Source organism: Mobula hypostoma, chromosome 20 (genome assembly GCF_963921235.1).
Source record: "Mobula hypostoma chromosome 20, sMobHyp1.1, whole genome shotgun sequence".
Taxonomy (NCBI): Eukaryota; Metazoa; Chordata; class Chondrichthyes; order Myliobatiformes; family Myliobatidae; genus Mobula; species Mobula hypostoma.
Genome location: NC_086116.1, coordinates 46,647,884 through 46,671,609, shown reverse-complemented (window position 1 = coordinate 46,671,609; position 23,726 = coordinate 46,647,884). Strand labels below are relative to the sequence as shown.

The following is a 23,726-nucleotide window of genomic DNA, read 5'->3' as shown; positions in this document are numbered from 1 at the left end:
TTTCCACTAATGACCTGGCAGGGAATGTACATGATTGTGAAAAGCTTTCCAAGAGTCCACCAGCAATTCCTCTCAAAGCCTGGCCTTGGCTAAACAAAACATGGCAAGGGCCCCTAAAGATCTTGCAGATCCATTTGTAGGAAAAATTGTGATCATGGCAGATGCATAGTCAAAGTGGAGAGAAGCAGGTTCCATGACCACTTCTATAACTCATTTCATAACTTAAAGTGTGATGTTTGCTGTATGTATTCTTCCAAGGTTGCTAGTGATGAATAAATGAAAGCAATGGCACCAAAGACAAACTTACACATACAAACTTCATACCAGCTGCTTTGGTGGAACGGGCTGGGAAAGTTGGACTGAAAATGATGACAGGAGGTGAAACTGAGATAGAAGCCTGATTTCACTACCAGAATACATCACATAAACCTACAGGATAGCCAGCTGTGGAGTTATTGATGGGTTGTAATGTCAGAACAAATTTAGGCTTAGTGAAGCTAAAGCTTACTGCTAATGCAAGTGGAAGCAGAAAGAAGAACCTGATGCCATTTGAAAGACAATTATCCTGTATTTCCATGAGATGTCACCCAAGGAATCTGGTTATTGGAATACATTGATGATTGCACTGGACTAGATTCATTAGAGGTTCATTTGGGTAAGATATGCATGAGGAAGCATTATAAAGACTATCTAAGATATTATGCATTCACTCAGCAGAGCAATTTTTGCCAAAATCTTAAATATTCTTATTGTCTACTGAAACTGATGCTGTGGAAGAGGGCACACCTTGATATGTAATGATATAATCTGCTGATCACCTTCCTGCACAAGGGAGCTGTGATACCTCCGAAGAGAGAACCATATAATGCACAGAATTTGTAAATGTGGCAATATTAATTACAACTTTGGACTGTACAGGTTGTATTTTATGAAGTAATTATTTTATTTGTGCTTTCGTCCAAGCTAAAGGCGAAAAGATAAAATGAATAAAACAAACTTTAAGACCAAAGTGGAATCTTATGTTGTGGTTGCTGTGATAGCCAGTGTATAAATACACAAATGAAGAATAACCTCCAGCCAAACGTTTCACCCTTTTTAACTGCAGAATCATTCGTCATTTCATTCTGCTCGAATACAATGAGTGGTGCCATTATGACAAAGCATAAGAACTGATCCTTATGCAAGGACGGTATTGAAGGAGGCTTGCGCACACAGCAGAACAGGTATTCAGGTATGTTGCAGTCAGCTGAATGATACTTAACCTTGTATTCATCTAGGTTGAGCCCTTGCCAGTAGCTGTAAAAATAGAGCCAGAGGGAGAGAATGAAAAGGTGAAAGGATGGAAGGGAGGTGAGAAACAAAAAGACCCTTTCATGTTAAGCATTCAAACAGTGGTTCGTCAGACTGCCTGGTCAGTAAACATAACCCCATTCTCCACTCTGCTCCAGTCCTCACTCGGCACTGTGGTATCATCCCCTGTTTGAGTGTGACCTTTAGCTCAGATTTACAAATGGGAACCAAACTGATGCTGAGATCTGAGTCTGAATCACAAACCTGCCTGCAGAAGGTACAGATATTCCCTTGTAGGTCATTTTCCTGTGGGCAAGGGTTCTCCCGTTTCCTTCCTCCTCTCCTTCTAGCCTCAAAGGTTAATGCCTGACTTAGGATGTGAATCTACTCAGGCCAATTGATGGCTTCTTCTCCCAGCTTGTGATGTCTGCACTCATTTTGCTGAGATATGCTTTCAACGTGTCCTTCTGGCATTTCTCCTGACCGTCGCTGCATCTCTGACCATGTGCGAATTGAGATGAAAGAGTTGGAAAGAATCTGGTATCCACAGTCAATGGCCTGTTCAGCCGCGCAAGTGCTTCAGATTGTTACCCCACTGTTGTTGCATTTTCTCTGTGATACAAAATGAATGCCAAAGTAAAATTAGCATTCTGGACCAAATTTATACCTCGAACCATGAGAAACACTATCCTAATATTAACTGATCACTTATGTATATCATTGTAGTTCCCACCTTCAATGTCCTTTGCCTTTCCTGGTGCATATACCCAGTGACACCCAATGACTCCAGCTGCCAACTTGCAATGGAGAAGTTTGCAGATCGCCTTACAAATCTGGCTCAGTAGCGATTTCATGATGAGAGCATAACGAGAAGTCCCTGCAAGCCCTTGAGCCTACTCTGCTAGAGCTCCTTAGGAAACTCTTATGTAGAGAAAGTGCAAAGACCAAGAATGAGCCTGGGTTGCCTGAGCTGAGCTATAAAGCTACAGCGCCAACTGTTGTACCACTGTGCTGACTAGTCCTTACAGACAGACATAAGGACAGACATTTGCTTAGCACTTCCAAGAAAAGCTAAAAAACATTGGAGAAAGACACATAGATACCTAGTGTACTTAATCAGACAGCCGTTACCACTGCCCATTTTCTAAGGGATTTAATTTCATTTGGAAGACCTCAGTGTTCAACTGGAATGAATTGAACTGCACCCAGTATTGACATCCCTGATGTCAGTGCTTAAAATCGTGTGGTATGTTATATTAACTTCACAAACAATCATAACAGTTTTCTGACTGCTGAGTTGTTTTATATCTTTTAGGAATGAAGGACTGTGTGCACAGAGAAGTAATATTCATGCTCACACGGTTTGATATTAATCTTGCTGCATATATTGTCTGATATTTTGACAAATTAATGAATTAAATTGATTTCTTCCACTCTAAAGTTTTGCATTTAAAATGGAATAAAACACAATTTCAATCAAAATATTGCAGTTACAAAATAGATTAATGGTAACTTACGAACCAAATTTTTAAGACAAAGCAAATTAACAGAAAACGTTTATGAGATTGCTAATGCCATTTCATAGGAATTTTCCAAAATTTAGCAAAGACATTCCAAAACTTGCTTGTCATACACATTAAATAAATTTGATAACGAGCATTCTCAGAGCAAATTAAACCCTGTAATGCAGTCATTGCTGAGCACTGACAAAAACAAAAGAAATTTTTAAATTACAGTATCTTAATATGAAACAGACCGCAAATTTTAAAGACGCATCAAAAGATTTCTGCTGCATAAGACCATAAGTAATAGGATAAGAATTAGGCCATTCAGACATTTGAATATGGCTGATTTTATTTCCTTCTCATCCCCATTTTCCTGCCTTCTCTCAATAACTTTTGACATCCTTACTAATCGAGAACCTACCCACTTCTGATTTAAATATGCCCACTGACTTGGTCTCCACAGCTGAATGTGGCAATGAATTTCATGGGTTCACTACCCTCTGGCCAAAGAAATTCCTTCTTATCTCTGTTCTAAAGGGATATCCTTCTATCCTGAGGTTGTGTCCTCTGGTCTTAGACTCTCCCACTATTGGAAACACTCTCTCCAGGTCTATTCTATCTACGTCTTTCAATGCTCAGTATGTTTCAGTGAGATTCCCCCCCTCCCCCATTCTCCTAAACTCCAGCAAGTGCAGGCCTAGAGCCATCAAATACTCCTCATATATTAACCCCTTCAGTCTCAGGATCATTCTTGTAAACTTCCTTTGGACCCTCTCCATCCAGCGGACAGGAATGTTTTTTCTTCCAGCAGAATTGAAGAAAATATCTCTGTTGCATTCCTATGACATCTTGAAGCAAAATTTGTGCTCGTTATTTCAGCGAGATGTAGTTAGCACGCTAGGTCCAAAGAATTAATAAGATGAATGAAGAAGTTGGCTTTAAGAAGTCTGCTGAATAAGAAAGGCACCGTGCAGAAGCAATACATTTTTTGTAAGAATTTGCATACTCCGAGCAGCTAAAGCCACAGTGATCAGGAGTGGAACCAAGGATAGAGGGCAAGGCATTAAGGGTCAGAGTTCGAGGAGGAGAGGGATCTGGAAGACTAATGGATGTCTTGAAATTTGATAATGTGGATTTCAAATTGGAAACTCAAAACCATGGGACTGACACATTAGTGAACACAATGGAAATGTGCAAGCAGTATCTCACCTGGGAGTTAATACTTGAATGCGCACACTTTCGGCCAAATTCGCCAGAATTGTCCAAACCAGCACAAGTTCTCACGAAATTTCCAACACAATTTCCATCCAGTGCAAATCAAATACTGATGCAAATCAAAGCGTTGCTTGAGAAGTTGGTCCATCTACAGAATAGTTACTAGATCAGACTAATCACTTAGCAGTTTCCGCCAACACCGTCCATTTGTGGGTCTTTCAAGAGACACTTAACCTTAAACTATTTGCTTTGGACACAAAAACCAAAATTTCAAAAGCTTTTGGATATATTTCCCTCTGATTTATTGACTACTGTTCTTTGAGAAAACCAGCAAACTCTTCGCTACTTAAATTAAATTTTGGTTCTGTCTTAGGTTAGGTAAAATTGAATATTGATAAAATTGACTAAATTTTTTTGTTTATTTGTACCAAACCATTTTCCAATGCTCAAAGTTCAAAGGAAATGTATTATCAAATTTCAGATATATCACCACATACAACCCTGAGATTCATTTTGCTGCAGGCATACACAATGAACGCAAGCAGCTCAATAGAATCAGTGAAAGACCGCATCCAACAACCAATGTGTAAAAATAAACAACGAACTGTGCAAATACAAATAGAAAGTGATAAATAAGAAACAAGAATAATAATAATAAAGAAATAAGCAATAAATATCAGGAACATGAGATGAAGAATTTTTGAAAGTGAGTCCAGTTCAGTGATGGGTGAGTGAAGTTATCCCCTTTGGTTCAAAAACCTGGGGGGTAATAACTGTTTCTGAACCTGGTGGTGTGGGTCTTTGCACTAAATTGACAACCCTTATTTTGAGATTATACCATCTGCTAATAGACTCCCCTGTGAAGGGAAAGACACCTTGCATTTACTCTATTCTTATTAAGAATATTGTATGATTCATCAAGATCTCATTTCAACTCCAAAGAGCACGGACTTAACCTCTTCAATCTTTGCTCATAAAATAGCCCTTCTATACCAGTGATTATTCTTGAGAACCTTCTCTGGATATTTATATCTTTCTTTAAATAAGGAGACCAAAACTATGAGTTGTTTTCTAGATGAAGTTGCAGTAAGAATAGGGAAATTGCTTGGCATTCATATACAGTAGATTCTGGTTAATTGGGCTATCCATTAATCAGGGTAGCCACTTATTTGGGACAATTCTTAAAGAACAAAAACTAATTCAGAAAATTGTCAGGATTCCCTTTGTTTATTTGGGACACTGTGCCGCTTAATTGGCCCAGGAGACTGTTGCTAGTGTCAGTTGTGTGCACTGGTGTGGACGCCAAACACTACACCATGCTTCGAATGAACAATATTTGAATAGCGTCAGTTGTGTTGGTGTGTTCAAAAAGCAGTGATTTTATGTAACCGATATTTGGGAAGAAATAAGCAGTAAGACAATTCCAAACTGTTTTACTTGCGAGGTTTCAAGTATTCAGGCAAGGAGATGTCAGGAATGGCCAGGAGTGAAAATGAAACAATTTCACTACTTCAACAAGTTGGGAACTACAAAGAATGTAAAGGTTTTGACAATCATCTTGAATGTTGCAATGAAAATGAAGATTTAGATGATACAATCTTCGAACACTTTGTATGAAGACAGTCCATTATCTGCACTAGGATATGTGTTGGTATGTTCACAATGAATCAAAAGAATGCAGCGGTGTACATTGTGGATGAATTCCTCCATCGATAACTATTAGCAACTGCAGTTTTATAGTACTATAATGATATTATTAGTGTTCTAATTTGTTCTGTATTTCATTTAAATACATCATTTATTACTCAGTTAAGCAATAGTTTGCCCTTTTTATGTGTTTTTAATTATTTCCATGAAACTTCAGCTAATTGGCGGCAGCCACATAATTGGGCCAAAATGTACTGATCCCATTGTGCTGCAACTAACTGGAATCCATTGTACTTGGGAAATCTAATTATTACTGACTAATTTACTGCATTAAATGTTGGCAATATTTGCTCAACATCCAAAACAATTTCCCCTACACCAAAATTTAGCTGGTACATGAGGCCAAACCTTGCTGCAAAATAATACTGTTTGCAACAAAGATATTGCCATCATGAAAATTGGTGAATAGATTCTAGAAATTGAGATTAATGGAAATTGTGAGTCTCCAGGCCAATTTATTCTGTTCTGCTATTTGCTCCATATAAAAGGATTCTTATTTTGGTCTCTTTAATATTTTCAGAAGATTGCAAGATTTTCATCTTCACTGTCCATCATTTCACTACAGGGATGCTTTTGTGCGTCTATGACATGGTGCTCTGAAATGGGAATAATTTAGAGCATCGTCTCCCTCCTGCCTGTAGTAAATTGAACAGAGAACTGAAAAACGTAAATTTAATATTTCTGTCTTTGTTCATGCATATTTCCTGCCGGTTTTCTCTCAATTCAATTTTTATCCCCTTTCTTATTTGAATTTCTGCCCATAATGTGACATTTACTTTCTTTCCGAGTCCTTGAGTGCCACCGGTTCAGGAGAAGGATAATATTTACCATCTTTTACCCAGGTTATTGAGTCCACTTTCACTGTTATCCAGCATAGTATAGTGAAATAAAATTGTTGTGTTAAAGGGTGCTGGAAAATTTCTTCACTCAAGAAAGATCCTGCCCAAGAAATGTTGTGTACTTTCTATACGATAGCTCTGACTGAGTAATTAAACCTGTTAAACTCCCTATGGATGGTTAAGATTATATTGGCAGAGGAAGAATTGGTCAATTTGACGAGGAAAGCCAACTGGGATCTTTCATGAACTGTCCATTTCCAATTTAACTCTGCTGGGTTTGTGAGTGCAATACTTAGGAGAGATGGATGCACATCAGAACATAAGGTGTTGATTAAAGTGTAGATTTTGCTAATTAAAAGTATGACCTTCCAGAAGAAATAAAAATAGAAAATGCTAGAAGCACACTGTTGGTAATTGTGGAGAAAGAAATAAGAGGTCATGCCTCTTTGGAAAAGTGTGAGAACAAATATGTTTTAAGTTCAGAGAGGGCCCACCCAAACTGGACACCCTACAATTCGCCTACTGATGCAACCGATCGGCAGATGACACAAAAGCCACTGTTCTACTTACTGTCCTTACACATCTGGAGAAGAAGGATGCTTATGTGAGAATGCTGCTCTTGGACTACAGTTCAGCATTCAGCACCATAATTCCATCCAGACTCGACAGGAAGCTCAGAGACCTCGGCCTTGACCTTGCCATTTGCAGCTGGATCCTGGACTTCCTGTCAGATCGCCAGCAGGTGGTAAGAGTGGGCTCCCTCACATCCACCCCACTGACTCTCAGCACAGGAGACGTCAGGGCTGTGTACTAAGTCCCTTCCTTTACTTCCTGTATACACATGACTGGGTCACCACCCAAAGCTCTAATCTGCTAATCTGACAACACTACATTCTTTGGCCTAATCTCATCAAACAATAACAAGGTGGCCTACAGGGAAGAAGTCATCTCTCCGACACAGTGGTGTCAAGAAAACAACCTCTCCCTCAATGTCACAAAAACAAAGGAGCTGGTTGTGGATTACAGGAGGAATGGAGATGGGCTAACGCCTGATGACATCAATGGATCTGGGGTTGAGAGGGTAAACAGCCTTCCTTGGCATCCACATCACCGAGGACCTCACGTGGTCTGTACACACCAGTAGTGTGGCGGAAAAGGCACAACAGCGACTCTTTCACCTCAGACGGTTGAGGAAGTTTGGTATGGGCCCCCAAATTCTAAGAAGTTTCTACAGGAGCACAATTGAGAGCATCCTGACTGGTGGCATCACTGCTTGACATGGGAACTGTACTTCCCTCAATCTGTAGCTCATCTGTAGTTGTGAACTTCCCATGATTCAGGACATTTACAAAGACAGGTGTGAAAAAAGGGCCAGAGGGATCAATGGGGACCTGAGTCACCCCAACCACAATCTATTCCAGCTGCTACCATCCAGGAAACAGTACCGCAACATAAAAGCCAGGACCAACAGGCTCCAGGAGCGCTTCTTCCACGAGGCTATCAGATTTATTAACTCACATTGATTTGAGTGTATTTCTATGTTACATTGAGTGTTCTATTTATTATAAATTACTATGATTGCATATTGCACACTTAGGTGGAGACATAATGTAAAGAGTTTTACTCCTCATGCATGTGAAGGATGTAAGAAAAAAAAGTCAATTCAATTCAATTCATTTCTGGAAGGGGCACAGGGTGGAGTCAAAGGAAACAATGGGAACAGCCTCCATAGTACCCAAGACATCTTCAAGGAGAAGTGACGCAGGAAGACAACGTCCATTGTTAAGGATCTTCATCACCCAGGGCATGCCCTCTTCTCATTGTTACCGTCAGGAAGGAGGTACAGAAGCCTAAAGACACACACTCAGCGACTCACGAACAGTTTCTTCCCCTCTGCCATCTGATTCCTAACTGGACATTGAACTCATGAACACTAACTCACTTTTTAAAAATATATATTATTTCTGTTTTTGCACTATCTTTAATCTACTCAATTATACATACATATACTTACTGTAATTGATTTACTTATTTATTTGTTTTTCCTTTCTATATCATCATGTATTGCATTGTACTGCTGCTGCTAAGTTGACAAATTTCACAACATATGCCTGTGATAATAAACCTGATTCAGAATGTCCTTCAGAGGGCAACTACAGCTATTTGCTCCACCCTTCCAAAAGAATGCTTTTCCCTTGTGGATACTCTTTAAAAGGATGTGTTTTAACTGTTAGTTTGCCAGTGTGAAGGGGGACTTACATTTTTTCTGAGAGGATCAAAGTTGAAAGTTCCAAGAAATTTCAGACTTTGGCTCTGATCAAAAATGTGAAACAAGCGAGTGGAGAATGCCTGGCAGCAGGACAAAGATGTAAAATATAAACTCAAGACCTTCTGCAGATGCTGGAAATCTTCAGCACTGTATACAAAAATCTGGAGGAACTCAGCAAGTCAGGCTGCACTTGTGGAGGTGAATAAAGTGCCAATGTTCTGGGCTGAAATTTTATCAGGACTGGAAAGGAAGGGTGCAAAAGTCAGAATAAAAACTTGGGTCTTGGGTAGGAGTACAAGCTGTCAGGCAAGCAAATGGGTGGGTGGAGGAAGAGGATGAAGTGCGAAGCTGGGAGGTGATAGGTGGAAGAGATAAAGGCTGAAGGAGAAAGAATCTAATAGGAAAGGACAGTGATTCGAAGTTCCTCTTTCTAGTGTTGGAAGGAAGGCTATGTAAACTAGCCTTTTGAAAGCAGCCAATGTTATTTTACCTCACAAATAATTAATCTGCCCACATTCTCACTAAACCCTTTTTATATAAACTTAGAAATGTTCTTCTCATTTGTAATTTTCCACTTGCAGAGCACTGCCATGTTTAAATAAGGCTTGTAATACGCACTGCAACTTCTAGAAGTGAGAGAGTTTTTGAATCATTTCCAGCAACATACAGTATCATTTAAACTTGGAAAGTTTACTGCATCTGAACAGTGGCTGGCATTTTCTTTGCTCCAGTAAACCTTTAACCAGAGAATGCTTATTTAATGCCTTCTCATGTGTGTGGTAAACAAGAATTTATAGTTTAAAAGCAATATCAATCATACCAAAATAAATTGCAGAAGAATAGACATGTCTACTCAACTCCAATATGAAGCTTCAGCCTCTACCACTTAAGGCAATAAACTTGTAACTTGGCTGTTCACCAAGTTTGTGTGTTTTAGTACAGCATATGTAGGGAGTGTGCAGCTTCAGAGCCAGCGAAATTCAAATAAATACACTACCAATTAAATCATCTTGTCTCTCTTTTTATAAACAAGGGAAAGAAGGATGATTTTTCAGTGTGTGGTAGACATAGAGTTCATAGAAACTGGCATTTCCTATAGTGGGTGAGTCTAGGACCACAGGCCTCAGAGTCTAGGCCTCAGATTAGAGAGATGTCCATTTAGAACAGAGAAGAAGAGGAATTTCTTTAGCCAGGGGTAGTGAAGCTGTGGAATTCAATGCCACAGACCGATGAGGAGGCTAAGTTACTGAGTAAATTTGAAGCGGAGGTTGATAGTTCTTGATTAGTGAAGGCATCAAAGGTTACGAAGAGAAGGCCGTAGAATGGGATTGAGAGGGCTGGCAAATCAGTTATGATGGAACGGCAGACCAGACTTAATGGGCCGAATGGCCTAATTCTGCTCCTATGTCTTATGGTCATGTGGTCATATCTAAAGGTTCAAAGGATCATTCATTAACAAAGTATGTAAGCAGTATACAACTCGGAGATTCACCTTCTCCAGCTAGCCATGAAACAAGGAAAACCATGCAAGTCATTCAAAGAGAAAAGGCAAACCACTGCCCCCCCCCCACCTGCACAAAAAACAATGAGAAAGAGCAGACCAAAATATCGAATATAAAAACCAGAAAACTGAAAAGTTCTTGGTCCATAGTCCAATCCGTAAACGCAGAACCTTGGTGACATACTCCAACTTCATTGAAAGAGAGAGACACCACTCGAAGCCAGCAGCAGAGGGATCCCATCAGCAAACAAAAGGTAGATAATTGCTGCTGAACCCTCACTCACACTCCGCATTCGCCTCGATGTTTCAATTTTCCTCGAAGCTTTAATTGGTGAAATGGAGTTGAAAATCAGCCCATGCCCCACCTCGAAGGTTCTTCACCTCAAGGGCATTTGAACTTGCACTCACTTCCTAGAACCTTCTTGGAGACAGTAAAGTGCTGGATTGCTCAATCGATCTCCAAACTATAAATCGCAGGCTCTAACAGTTCCAGAAACACATTTACGATGAAAAGCAGACATAAAAGAAATGAAATAAGCAGTTTGTGGACCATCTGGAAGATGTCGACCGAAGGGGTGTTGTACACAGGTGCCATCTTGACCGGATTGCCAAACAAGCTATCAAACAATGTGGAAAATCATTAAAGTGTATCCTATTTGCGGCAGACAGATCAGATCCAATCCAGCTAATTACTGCCCAAACATTAGTCAATCATTAGCAAGTAATAGAAAATACCATTGACAGTGCTATCAAATATCAGTCACCAATAACTCATTCACCAGTGGACAAATTGTATTTCCCCAAAACCACTTGGCAGCAGACCTCTTCCTAGCCTTGGTTCTAACACAGACTGCAGAAAGGAATTCTCAAGCTGAGGTGAGAGTGACTAACCTTAACATCAAGGCAGCATTTAACCAAGTGTAGCATCAAAGCGTCTCTCAGGAAACTCAACACCATCCAGAACAAAGCAGCCTCCTTGACTAGTACCCATTCAACAATGCTAAATATTAATTCTCTCAATCACTGATTCATGATGGCTGCAGTCTGTATCATCAACAAAATGCACTGCAATTACCTGCCCCGGTTTCTATAACACTATCCCAATATCTACTGCCAAGGGCAAAGACAGCAAGTTCACGGGAACACCATGACACACCATCCGCTGCAGATTCTCTTCTTACTCACGCTCTATCCTGACTCAACCATACATTATATATCTTCCTCGACATTGTAAATCTTGTAACTCTTCAGGAAATGGTACCGCAGCATGAAAGCCAGGACCAATAGGCTCCGGGACAGCTTCTTCCACCAGGCCATCAGACTGATTAATTCATGCTGACACAATTGTATTTCTATGTTATATTAACTGTCCTGCTGTACATACTATTTATTATAAATTACTATAAATTGCACATTGTACATTTAGACGGAGATATAATGTTTACTCCACATTTACACAAAGGATGTAAGTAATAAAGTCAATTCAATTCAATTCTCTACCTGACACCACCAAAGGAGTTTCTTCTCTAGAGGAATCCACTTGTCCTAGGAAGTATCTTACCACCAGCTTCTTCTAGTCAATACAAAAATGTCAACTTTTAAAGGCAAAACGTCAACTTTTAAAACTATTTGAGAGAAACTCACCTGGAAGATTATCCTTAGTTAATGGTAATCAGCTGCCTTTTCTGTGGAAGCAATACACTGGACCCACTGCTGAAATTTGTTCAGGGACATTAGCCAGCCATGAATATCTCAAGGATGAAATTGAATGAGAAAAAAAAACACCTCCAGACATTGAGCAAATTTGAAAATTGGAACCTCCCTTCACAAAATGCAACTGATGCCATGTCAATTGCAAGTTTTAAAAAAGAGACTGACAGACTTTTGATCACCAGAGGTTCAAAAGGATGTGGGGAGAAGGCAACTGAATGAAGTTTGGCCACAGATCACTGCTTGCAGGTATTAGATGAGGAATTAATAACTTTTAATCATGGAGGAACCAAAAGAAGTGGAACATCCCAGAAATGGAGTAAATGGGAAATATGTTAAATAAATTTGACCAAAGGCGAGGACCGGTTTCAATAGATTGCCCAAAGATGACTTAAAACCATAAGACATAGAAGCAAACTTAGGCCATTCAACCCACTGAGTCTGCTCTGCCATCCCATTTATTATCCCTCTCAACCCCATCTCCTGCCTTTTCCCCATAACCTTTGACACCCTCACTGATCATGAACCCATCAAACTCTGCTTTGAATATACCCAACGACTTGGCAGCCACAGCTGCCTTGGCAATGAATTTCACAGATTCACCACCCTCTGGCTGCAGAAATTCACCTCATCTCTGTTCTGAAGTGGGTGTCCTTTTATTCTGAGGCTGTGCCCTCTGATCCTTGACTCCCTCACTATCGGAAATATCCTCTCCACATCCAGTCTGTTTTGGCCTTTCATGATTTTTTTAGGTTTCAGTGAGATTCCCTGTCATCTTTTCAAACTCCAGTGAGTACAGGCTCAGGGCCATCAAACACTCTTCATACATTCTTTCATTCCCAGGACCCAGAATTGCTCACAATACTCCAAGTACAGTCTGACCAATGCCTTATAAAGCCTTGGCATTACATCCTTGCTTTTATATTCTCATCCTCTTGAAATGAATGCTAGGATTGCACTTGCTTTTCTCACCACAGACTCAACCTGCAAAGTAACCTTTAGGGAATCCTGCATAAGGACTTTCAAGTTCCTTTGCCCCTCTGATTTTTGAATATCCCCCTCCCACCCATTTAGAAAATAGCCTGTATGTTTATTCCTTCTACCAAAGTGCATGAACATACACTTCCCCGCACAGTATTCCACCTGCCACTTCTTTGCCCATTCTCTTAACCCAAGTCCTTTTGCAGACTGCCTGTTTCTTCAACACTGCCTGACCACCCTCCCCCATCTATCTTTGTTTCCTCCACAAACTTGGCCATCAATTCCATCATCCAGATCATTAACATGCAGTATAACGTGAAAAGGAGCAGTCCCAATACCATTCCCTGCGGAACACCACTAGTCACTGGCAGCCAACTAGAAAAGGTCCTATTTGTTCCCACTCTTTGACCTTCTGCAAGCCAGCCAATTTTCTAATTATGTTTGTATCTTTCCTGTAATACAATGGGCTCTTACCTTGTTTAGCTGCTTCAAGTTTAGCATAGAACACAGAACATAGAATAGTACAGCACAGTATAGGCCCTTCGGCCCACAATGTTGTGCCGACCCTTAAACCCTGCCTCCCATATAACCCCCCACCTTAAATTCCTCCATATATCTGTCTTAAATTTCACTAGTGTATCTGCCTCCACCACTGACTCGGGCAGTGCATTCCACGCACCAACCACTCTCTGAGTAAAAAGCTTTCCTCTAATATCCCCCTTGAACTTCCCACCCCTTACCTTAAAGCCATGTCCTCTTGTATTTCGCAAATCCAAATAAACAACATCCATTGACTCTCCTTAGTCTGTGTTATTTCCTCATTGGGTTCCAACAGATAGGTCAAGCAGGATTTTCCCTCAGGGAAACCATGCTGATTTCAGCCCTTTTTATCATATGTCTCCAAGTACCTTGAAACCTCATCTTAATAATGGACTCCAACGTCTTCTCAATCATTGAACTCAGGCTAACTGGCCTGTAATTTCCAGTCTTTTGTCTCCATCCCTTCTTAAAGAGTGGAGTGATAATTGCAATTTTCCAGAATTCCAGAACCATTCCAGAATCCAGTGATTCTTGAAAGAGCACTACTAATGCCTCCACAATCTCTTCAGCTACCCAGTTTGGAAATCTGGGGTTCAATTCATCTGATCTAGATGGCTTATCAAACAAATACATATGTTGGTAAAGTTAATGTGTGCATTAATTATTACTGCATGATTTGCTTTTGGAGTTCAAAAAGGTCCTCTTTGGGCTTCTATACTTTTTTTTATTGTTATAAGATTCATGTGGGTGGGGCAAATGGTTTTCCACTATTTTCTATACAAATCAAGATGTTTGGCTACCTGCTTTCCATGTTTTGGAGTGCTAACATGGAATCTTTAATCAATAAACAACATTCAATTCTACAATCAAGAACATTATTAAAGTTGGGCTTCCAATGTCTTCTGGTGTAAAGAGTAAGGAAAGTCAGAAGAAGTCTTAAATTAAGAAAAGGATTATATTACACTAGCTTTAACTCTTATCCTCTCAAGGAATGATGAGAGACAGTGAATGAGGGAGTGCACCACTTTCAAGTTCAGTTTGACGTAAAAATAATTAATGGAAAGAATTGCTTGGATCAAAGTCAGGAAACTTACCTTCCAGGAAGCAGTTTCAGCCACGGGGAAAGTCATGGGAGTTCAGTTTCATATTACAGCAGATACTGAAAAAGTAAATCTGCAGATGCTGGAAATCGAAAGCAACACAAAAAATGCTGGAGGAACTCAGCAGGCCAGGCAGCATCTGTGGAAAAGAGCACAGTCGCCAGTCGACATTTCCGGCATGCCAAAGAAGCGTCTTGCCCCGAAACATTGATTGTTTACTCTTTTCCATTGACGCTGCTGAGATCCTCCAGCATTTTGTGAGTGAAAGAGGTACAGTTTGTTGATGAGACCTTCAAGAAAAACAGACAATGTAGAATTGAAACTGGACTGTAGGTATAGCATTCCAAAGAAGTAAAGCTTTAGTGATCCAGTGGTTGTCCTGACAATGTTAAAGTAATGGTGGAGAAAATTGTGTCAATTAAACCTAGTACCCACATTGCTGTGAGGGACCAAGATTAATTTTATGCACAAGATTTTTATGTAACTATTCTTCAGACACAGCATTTTTGTGGAAAATTTGCTCTGCTTTTAGTGGGAGAAGTTGCTTTGCTTACTGCTTCCTCCACCCTTCAAATAAACCGTAACTGAGTAAATTGACTTATTTGCTGCAAAATAGAGGATAGACTGTTGCTTTGAGATGCAAACTTATCCACCTCCGGTTCAATGCCTGTTGCAGAGTTGATAATTAAAGCTCTTTTGTTTAATTTGCAGGACATGGTGAGGCAGACATGGGTCTTCAGGCTCCATGATAACATCTCATGTGGTGCTACCCATTGTCATCACTCTCCCAGATACTTTCCCCAATGTACCTTATCGACGGCCAGCCACATGCCCACCTGAGTGAAAAATATTTACACCACATGCTGCACCCGTAAAGCCAACAGTATTGTAAAGGACCCCACACAACCCTCATACAAACGCTTCCCCCTCCTGCCATCTGGCAAAAGGTACCGAAGCATTCAGGCTCTCACGACCAGACTGTGCAACAGTTTCTTCCCCCAAGCCATCAGACTCCTTAATACCCAGAGTCTAGACTGACATCTATATCATTTATTATTATATTGTAATTTGTCCTCTACTGTGCCTATTGTCTTGTTTATTATTTATTGTACTGCCCTGCACTGTTTTGTGCACTTTAGGTAGTCCTGTGTAAGTCTGTAGTCTAGTGTAGTTTTGTGTTGTTTCATGTAGCACCATGGTCCTAGAAGAACATTGTTTTGTTTTTACTGTGTACTGTACCAGCAGTTTATGGTTGAAATGACAATAAAAAGGTGACTTGACTTGACTTGACGACTTGACTTGAAGGGCAGACATAAAAAGTCTGGGCTGCACTCCCAAATCCTTACTTGCTTGCTTTCAAATAGAAACCACCCCCTCCCTTCAAAAAATTGCAGCGAAGTAAGTCATGGACCTTGACACTGAACTAAGAAAATATAGCTACAATTTATAAGTCCTTTCCATTAGCCTTGGCAATTGGCCAGTTTTCAATGTGATTAACAACAAAGTTAGACTAACCAATAGATAATGCATAAAGGATACTCTGTATTTGTGATGCCATTTCTGACCGGGCACATGGGTGCCCCTAGATAAGGCACTTGTCAAAACATACAGAACTGTGCTCAGAGTGCACTTTCCTGTTTAAATGATCCACGCAGGCAGCCTTTACATCTGCAGGATCAAAGAGAATGCATGCATGGGTGGTTTATACAAATTACAGCACAGGAGCTTATTTAATCTGTACAGGGCCCAGCTCCTTAACCGGACAGATTTCTCAGCTTCCAGTTCTTCCCTCCTCTCCTTGCATGTGCGCAGTTCTTTAACCGTTTCTACCCCAGTGGTAGTATGGAAGTCTGGAACTCAAGAGATTCTGCAGATGCTGGAAATCCAGAACACACACAAATGCCGGGGGAACTCGGCAGATCATACACCATCTATGTAAGAGAATAAACAGTCGATGCTTCACGCTGAGACCCTTCATCAGGAAGTCAGGAACCTGCTGATGAGTTTCACAGCTATCTGGTAAGATTTGCCCATGCAAACTCCAGCAGGGTCAGAACTCCAGCACACTTACACAAAGGTGGAATTCTGATCTTGTTGGCACATTCTTGCTGGTGAATCTGTCACGAGCCTCTGTTATTGAACAATGAGTGGAGTACATTAGTGCTGTGCAAACTTGCTGGGACTCCCAAGCACTTACACAATAGAAAGAAAGGTTAGCTTTGCATTATTCCAGTTTGAGCTTGTGTTTTAATTACTTGTGTTTTTTCATGTATATTTAATTTTTCTATTTCTAATCAGTGAAAAAACAAAGCAGGTTAGATGTTTCTGAAGTGTTAGATATATCAAAGACCATTGAAAAGGCTTGACACTTTGACAGATGACAAAATATGGCTGTGCAGCTTTGGTGTCCGTGACTTGTTCTTGCCTAACTGGGAGAGCCTGCTATCATTTGGCCTTAACATTCTGTGAGTTCAGCCTTCTGTAGGTAGATGCAGGGAAAATGATCCTCTGCAACTGGATCCTCGGCTTCCTAACCAGTAGACCACATCTGTGCAGATTGGAAATAACATCTCCACCTCATCGACAAACAACACTGGCACAGCTCAGGCATGTGTGCTTATCGCACTGCTCTACTCTCTCTACACCCATGAATGTGAGACTAGGCACTGCTCAAATTGCATCTATAAATTTGCTGATGATATAACCATTGTTGGCAGAATTTCAGATGGTGTCGAAAGGGCATACATACAGGAGCGAGATATACCTGACGGTTGAGTGGTGTTGTAGCAACAACCTTGCATCCAGTGTTAGCAAGACCAAACAGCTGAATGTGGACTTCAGAAGGGGTAAGACAAGGGAACACAAACCAATCTTCATAGAGGGATCAGAAGTGGAGAGAGTGAGCAATTTCAAGTTCCTGAGTTTCAATTTCTCTGAAGACTTCACCTGGTTGCAACATATTGAAGCAGCTATAAAGAAGGCAAGACAGTGGCTATATTTCATTAGGAGTTTCAGGAGATTTGGTTTGTCATCTAAAACACTAGCAAACTTCTACAGATGTACCATGGAGAGCGTTCTGACTGGCCACATCACCCTCTGGTATGGGGGTGGGGGGGGGGCAACTGCACAGGATCCAAGTAAGTTACAGAAAGTTGTAAAATTAATTAGCTCCATTGTGGTTACTGGCCTCCATGATATCAAAGACATCTTCAATGAACAGTGCCTCAGGAAGGCAGCAACCATTATTAAGGACCCTCACCTACAAGGGTATGCCCTCTTCTCATTGTTACCATCAGGAGTGAGGTACAGAAGCCTGAAGGCACACATTCAGTGATTCAGTAACAACTTCTTCCCCTCTGCCATCTGATTTCTAAATGGACACTGAACCCATGACACTACCTCAATACTTACTATTTCTATTTTTGCATTACTTATTTAATTTAACTATTTAATATATATACTTACTGTAATTCAGTTTTTTTTCTCTCTATTATCATGTATTGCTTTGTACTGCTGCTGCAAAGTTAACAAATTTCACGACATATGCCAGTGATATTAAACCCGATTATGATTCTGATTCTGAAAAACAAAATGCACCTTGGCATTTAATGCAGATGATGAACAGCACTCTGTAAAGCCCAGGTCAACATTTCATGTTCTACTAATCCTTTGTGTCAATAGAAGCCCAGTACAATATTAGTGAACATTTCCTCTATCTTAGTTTGAATTAAATACCTTTCCTATTAGGTGATGTCTGGAAATCAGCTGAGCATCTGCCTTCCTTTATTCATTTCTTTTAAATGTACATTCTTAGTTTCAGCTCACAAAAAAGTCAATTAAGTCCTTCAAATTTTTCTCAGACTTAACTTGATTAAAGAGTTAAGAGTAATGTCCCTTTACAAATCCACCCTTACAGCTCAGTTTTTCACTAATTCCTTCCTTTATTATGACTCTAGAGGTTAATCCGAGGTAAAAATAAGTAATCTTTCTTGATATTTAAAAGAAAGTAAAACTTCTATTTTTATTGGGCTTCTGTCAACTTCAGGATGACCCAAAGCACCTTATTAGGTTATGGAAAACTTTCAGTGCCTTCTTTGTTATTCATATGGAAAATATTACAGCTAAATTACAAGCAAGCAGAACGTTGCAATGACCAGATAACTGCCTTTTTATTTTAAAATAACATTGTTTTTGGAGACAAATGTTGCAAAGTGGATAATGACAATGCCATGCTTTAAAGTAATGCTGGGGAATTTTTAGGTGTAGCTTCTGGGTCAAACAGGGATTCATTGTTATCAATTTATGTGGTAAGTCTTGGTATGAGATTGGAATCCATGATCCTTTGACTTATTAGGGGCAATGCAACTATCTTGGTTTCTAAAGAATTCTGGCAAATGATTGTCCATAGATCTGGTAGTTTCTCCCAGTCTCCTTCACTATTCTACAGAGATACAAGCGGAGCTAGCCTGTTATTGCTTTATTTTTACTTCCATCAGCTTTTGTTTCAGTACAACAGCCAGTTAAATTCTCACATCCAAATAGCTCAGACACTCAGTTTGATTGGCACCTTATTCTGTCCAAATTCTGCAAATACCTTATCCTTTTCCAGATCCAAGAGATTTCAACCCTTTACTGATTAACTGTTTACTTACAATAAATTCATACACTGATAGCTTTGCAAAGCTTAAACACCATTGCTTTGTTAACCTTTAATCTTTTTTCATGTTCTTTCTCTGCTTTCCTGATTTCTGTTTTCTTTCATACCTTTTATATTTCCCAAATCTGTCATATGCTTCATTTCACCTCAACATTTGCTTTGCTGGAAAATTCAGCCTTAGCCATGTTACTCTTAAATAATACACATTTCTGGTCTGTTGTTCAATTACTTGTTTTTTCCCCCTCAAACAAAGGACTTTGATTCAGTTTTATTGAACTGATCTCATTGTCCACTCAGCTCCGTTACTTCATACTCGGCTTTTATCAAAATACCGATCTTTCTGTTGCACAAACTGCTCCAATGTCTTTGTAACTTCCATTTACTTGATCATTGAGAACCAGATCCAGTTGTGCATCTTTCTGTATTTGACCAGCTCGGACAGAATGATTTATGTAAGCACTTTTGAGAAAGTTGATGAAATGGTTTTATATTCATCAACTTGCTTTGCTTTTAAAAAGAATAAGCTGTTCGCTGGGTTGAGAGGGCGTTCAGCCATTTTGTAGCTGAATCTGGTATGTCTGGCGGACATGACGTAGCTCCGCTATGTCTGAGGGGGCTCAGGATTACTCTTAAAAGTAGTTAGAAGCTCCAGCAGCAAAGGGATTGAACATGATGCAGGAGTTATGCATCTACAGTACAGAAAGCCAGCAACCTGCTAGCAGACTGCATTTGATAATCTATTCATAAAGATGTCAGACATCTAATTAATACTGCGGTCTCAAACTGTAATTTGTGAAATGATTAATATATAACTGTAACCCTAACCCTCTCTTTGAAAATTCACTGAAATACAAAAGGAATTTCTCCTCCTTTCAAAGGTTTCTCATTCTATTTCACTCATCAAAGTCAAACATTATATGTTAACAATGGTACCCAGACATGTTTCCAGACTTAGCTTATAAATTTTGAAGCAAATGAAACAAAACGATCTGGAAATTAGGCAAGGTAACATGTTGCAGGAACAATGATTGTCTCTATGTCCCAGGGGGAATTAATCCCTTGTAAATTACCAGTTTTGCTGGTTAATTCCTCCTTTAAAGTTAAAAGCAAATATACCAATATGTCATCGCATAAAGTTCAAAGTAAATTTATTAGCGAAGTATGTATAGATCACCACGTATTCCTGTAGTCTTCACTTTTTTGTGGGCATTCACAGTGGACACAAAGAAACACAATAGAATCAATAAAAATCTGCACATAAACAAAAACAGACAAACAACCAATCTACAAAAGAAGTCAAAGGCAACTTCAAGTCTATTGTCATTCAACTGTACACTTGTATACCACCTAACAAAACAATGTTTCTCCGTAGGAAGGTGCACAGCACAGTATATATAATTCACACACATAAAGTAATATCACCACTAGTAAATAAATGAATAACACCGTGCATTTGCAACACAAGTTCAAAAGTAAACAGTATAGCACATTGGCACTGATCTGGGTGGCAGCGGGGAGTTCAGTGGTCTTGTGGTCTGGGGGAGGAAGCTGCTTCCCCTCCTAACAGTTCATGTCATGGGAGAGAATCATTGACAATGCTAAGGGCCCTGCATATGCAGAGCTCCTGATAAATATCTCGGAGGGATGGAAGAGAGAGCCCAATGATCCTCTTAGCTGTCCTTGTAATCCTTTGTAGGGTCTTGCAGTCAGATGCCTTACAATTCCCATACCAGATGAAGCTAGTCAGGACACTCCCAGTGGTGCCCCTGTAAAAATTGGTTAGAATGGGGGTCGGAGCCTCACTCACCTCAATCTCCTCAGGAAGTGCTGTGCTTTCTTGACCAAAGAGGTGGTATTAAGGGAGCAGGTGAACCAGCGCGGCTACAAAATAAAAATAAAAATAATACATAAATAAGTCATAAATAACATTAAGAACATAAGTTGTAGAGTTCTTAGGATGTGGAATCAGTTCAGTGTTGAGGTGGGTGAAGCTATCCACACTTGTTCAGGAGCTAGATGGCTGAGGAGTCATAACTGTTCCTGAACTTGCTGACGTGGGAACTGAGGTTCATTTACCTTCTTCTTGATGGCAGCAGTGAGGAGTGGGGTCCTTGATGGTGGAGGCTGGGTTCTTATGTCAGTCCGCCTTGTAGGTGTGCTCAGTGGTGGAGAGGACTGTCCCAGTGATGGACTGGACCATTTCCAATATTTTTTGTCGGCTTGTCCATTCATGGGCATTGGTGTTTCATACCTGGCCATATATAATTTGTCAGGATACCCTCCACTGTGCATCTACAGAAGTTTGTCAGAATTTTCGACGGCATGCTGAATCCGTGCAAAATCCTAACAAAGTAGAAGCACTACTTTGTCTTCTTTGTAATGGCACTTACACACTGGCCCCAGGACAGATCCTCTGAAATTACACTGCCAAGAATTTTTTTTTAATTAATTTTTTTATAAGTTTTACAATGCAACAACAAATAAAATTGTAAAAAAAAGGTTTATACAGTGCAAAACAAACATACATAGTAGAATTGTATAAAGTTAGTTACCGCCCCACCCTCCCACTACCCAACTCCAAGCCAACCTTACGATATATAGAAAAGTTGAACAGAACTTTTATCGCCACAGAGCTGTATTTATAAAAAAAAGGTATATTGCCTGAGCTATAATATGTTTACACTAAAGAAAAACCGTAAGTCTTAACTGAAAAAAGCTGGAAGTAAGGGATTTAAATGCAAAAGAGAAAGAAGGAGGGATAAACCCTTAATCTAAATGGGAATTATGAAAATGTTCAATAAAAGGTCCCCACACCTTTTAGAACTTTATGTCTGAATTAAGAAGTGAATAATGAATCTTTTCAAGGTCTAAGTAGAACATACAGCCTCAGAGCCATTGAGCATGAGTGGTGGGGCAAAGGAATTTAAAGTTATTGACCTTCTCCACCCGATTCCCTGATGAGAATTGGCTCATCAACCTCCTCCTGTAGTGAATAGTTACCTCTTTGGTTTTGCTGATGTTGAGTGAGAGGTTGTTGTTGTGGCCCATACACTAGATTTCCAATCTCCCTCTCATATGCTGATACCGTTAATACATTGACATTACTAACGCTGATTCCCAGAATTACATTTATTGTTTGTGGCATTTTGATTGTAAGCACAGCTGGAAAGGCTTGAATTCCTGCCCTTACAGTATAACATTGGCAGAAGGAAATCAAATGCATCAAGAAGTGCTATAAGTATTGACATCAGCATCCACTAGCTGCCTAGGCTTGCGGTACAAAGTGGATGATATTAGAGATTAGAATCAAGAGGAGAGTGATGCAGGAGGAAAGTGTTGCGAGGAGAGTGAGGCAGGCTGGGCGGAGGTAAAAGTGAATGCTCCAGCAATCGGTGCTGAAGCCTCCTTATAAAAGGAACTGTTTTAAGATATTCATCTGAAGTTGCTCCTTCTTGCATTTTTATTTGCTTGGCAGTAGCGGCAGAGCAATCGATTCGTGATTCTTTAGCAGGAGCAAATAAAAGTAAAGCAGGATCAAAGCAGAGCGGTCATTGTGTGAGTGGACCAGTGTAGGAGTGGGAACTTAAGGCTTTGGCGAGGAGGAACAGGTCAGGCTTTTGTAGTGGCTGAATAAGAAGTCACTAAACTACAGCTAATTAAATAAAGTAGGGATGATGCAGGATCAAGTGATGTGCTGTAGTTGCATGATGTGGGAGCTAGTGGACCCTATTGTGGCTCCTGGTGACCACATCTGCAGCAAGAGCTGGCTGCTCACAGAACTCAGGCTCAAAGTTGATGATTTGAAATCTGAGCTTCAAACACACTGCAGAACATCAGTGAGGGGGAGAGTTACCTGGATTCTCTGTTTCAGGAGGTAGTCACACCCATTAGATTAGCTGCCTCAAATCTGGTCTGTGGTCAGGAACAAGAAGGTGTGACTGCGAGCGAGTGAGGTGGGTGGAGGGATCTATGAGACAGTGCTGGAGGAGCCTCAGCCCTTGAGCTTGTCCAACAGGTCGAAGATTCTTCCTCCCTGTTTGGATGAAAGTGAGGGCTGTAGGAAAGATGAACAACCTAACTGTGGCAATGTAGTTTAGGGAACCATTCAAGAGGGGGGAAAGAAGAGAAATGTAGTGGTAATTAGGGATAGAATAGTCAGGGAAATAGACAGAGTTCTCTGGCGCAGGGATAGAGCGTCCCGAAGGCTGTGTTGCCTGCCTGGTGCCCGGGTTCAGGACCTGCAGAGGAATTTGCAGTGGGAGGGGAAAGATCCAGTTGTCATAGCCCATGTGGGTACCAACAACATAGGTAGAATGAGGAAAGGTTCTGCTGAGGGAATTTGAGCAGATAGGGACTAAATTAAAAAGCAGAGCCACATGCAAATTAGCATAGGGTCAAGAAGATTAGAGAGT

The 23,726-nt window shown here is 40.3% G+C and overlaps 1 long non-coding RNA gene across 1 annotated transcript in view; it reads right to left on the bottom strand.

The window, feature by feature from the left end:
- Positions 1 to 21,197, bottom strand: part of LOC134359207 (uncharacterized) — a 43,929-nt gene extending 22,732 nt beyond the window's left edge. Inside the window, exon 1 of the long non-coding RNA XR_010021065.1 lies at positions 21,122 to 21,197. This is a non-coding gene — a long non-coding RNA (uncharacterized LOC134359207). The remainder of the gene's footprint in view (positions 1 to 21,121) is intronic.
- Between the last annotated feature and the right edge of the window lie 2,529 nt (positions 21,198 to 23,726).